Here is a 2,500-nt window from a genome sequence, read left to right as displayed (position 1 = left end):
GCAACAGGTACACCAATCACTAGTAAAAATGAAATAGCAATTAATGCAAACACAGCCGATTGGAAAGCAATAGTCATGGTTGTGATCTTACAAGCTCCCAACAGATTGAATAGACTATACCATCCGATCCCCAATTTTCAATTCTGATCAAATGCACTATGGAAAGGATTTGACCATAAATTGATCGAGCTTTCAAACTTTTTCAATTTGATATTTGAGTGTGAGAGGAGAGGGAAATTCGTTTCTTTTTTTTCCATTCCAGATGATGAGAAATCATCATATGTCACAGGTATAGTTGGTATCGACCCGACTTTATGCTTATAGTTAGGGATTATACGAAGGGGTAGAATAGAAGTTGTCCCCGGGAGAGATGGCCGAGTGGTTAATAGCTCCGGTCTTGAAAACCGGTATAGATAAAAAAAATATCGAGGGTTCGAATCCCTCTCTCTCCTTTTGTTTTTCAACAATTGCATTTACCGATCCAATAAAAAAAAAAGAGAATAGCTCGGCTGTATATAGCCGAGCTACAAGGATCCAGTTGGAAAAAGAGTATTTGAAAAGACTCCTATCCCGCCGATATGGGAGATAGATGTAATGAAATTGAATCGATTTTTCTTCCATCTGGTTTGATCTTTTGTTTCAGTTAAGAGGAGTCATGGAAAGGACAAGTTCGAAATCACGATCAATCCCTTTCTCAAATCCTGCTACAGCTGCACGAGCCCTTCCCACATGCCACAAATGACCTACGAAGAAGAAAAATCCTAGAACGAAATGGGAGGTGGATAACCAACTTCGGGGAGAGACATAATTCACCGCATTGATTTCGGTAGCTACACCACCCACAGAATTTAAAGAACCTAAAGGAGCATGAGTCATATATTCTGCTGAACGTCGTTCCTGCCAAGGCTGTATGTCTTTTCTCAACTTGCTCAGATCCAAACCATTAGGGCCCCTTAGGGGTTCCAACCAAGGAGCACGGAGATCCCAAAAACGCATCGTTTCCCCTCCAAAGATAATTTCTCCAGTCGGAGAACGCATAAGGTATTTACCTAAACCAGTAGGTCCTTGGGCAGACCCCACACTAGCTCCAAGACGTTGGTCTCTAACTAAAAAAGTAAACGCTTGAGTTTGAGAGGCTTCTGGGCTGGTGGGCCCATAAAATTCACTGGGATAAACGGTATTGTTGAACCAAACAAAACAACAAGCAATAAAACCAAAGAGGGATAGAGCCGCTAAACTATAGGACAAATAAGCTTCTCCGGACCATACGAATGCACGACGAGCCCATGCAAAAGGTTTGGTTAAGATATGCCAGATACCACCGAAGATACAAATGGAACCTAACCATACATGTCCTCCAATTACATCTTCTAGATTGTCCACGCTAACGATCCATCCTTCTCCTCTGAAAGGAGATTTCAGTAAATAACCAAATATAGCACTTGGGTTAAGTGTTGGGTTCGTAATTTTTCTTACATCTCCACCGCCGGGAGACCAAGTATCATATACACCTCCAAAATACAAAGCTTTTAGCACTGGAAGAAAAGCACCAACACCTAGCAAGATTAGGTGAATACCCAAAATTGTGGTCATTTTGTTTCTATCTTTCCATACATAGCCAAAGAATGGAAAAGATTCTTCTAAAGTTTCGGGTCCTATGAGTGCATGATAAATACCACCAAAACCTAAAACTGCAGAAGAAATTAAGTGAAGTACCCCAGATACAAAATATGGAAAAGTGTCCATGATTTCCCCACCAAGACCGACTCCCCATCCTAGAGTAGCTAGATGGGGAAGCAGAATCAATCCTTCTTCATACATAGGTTTTTCCGGTACGAAATGAGCCACTTCGAATAGGTTCATTGCTCCGGCCCAGAATACAATTAATCCGGCATGAGCCACGCGAGCCCCAAGCAATTTACCCGACAAATTGATAAGTCGGGCATTACCGGCCCACCAAGCGAAACTAGTGGTTTCTTGATCACGACCAGCTAAAGCTATAGTTCCATTAAAGAGCGTTTCCACGGGGTAGGACCTCCTCAGGGAATATAAGGTTTTCATGAGGCTGATCTTGAGCCGCCATCCAAGCACGAATACCTTCGTTCAGGAGAATATTTTTTGTGTAGAAAGTCTCAGATTCAGGATCTTCTGCTGCACGGATCTCCTGGGAAACAAAATCTTAGGCACGTAAGTTTAGAGCTAGACCAACTACTCCAATGGCACTCATCCATAAACCGGTCACTGGCACAAATAACATGAAGAAATGTAACCAACGTTTATTGGAAAAACAACCCCAAAAATCTGGGACCAGAAGCGGTTAGCAGTGACCATGGAATAAGTCTCTTCGGCTTGAGTCGGGTTAAAAGCACGGAACGTATTTGCACCATCACCATCTTCAAATAAAGTATTTTCCACGGTAGCACCATGAATAGCGCATAGAAGAGCAGCACCCAATACTCCCGCAACTCCCATCATATGAAATGGATTCAAGGTCCAATTA

Source organism: Pinus tabuliformis, chromosome Q, assembly GCF_031772625.1.
Source record: "Pinus tabuliformis cultivar Carrire ecotype Pingquan chromosome Q, CPIR1, whole genome shotgun sequence".
Taxonomy (NCBI): domain Eukaryota; kingdom Viridiplantae; phylum Streptophyta; class Pinopsida; order Pinales; family Pinaceae; genus Pinus; species Pinus tabuliformis.
The sequence above is the reverse complement of the archived record's forward strand: the minus strand, read 5'-3'. Positions refer to the sequence as shown.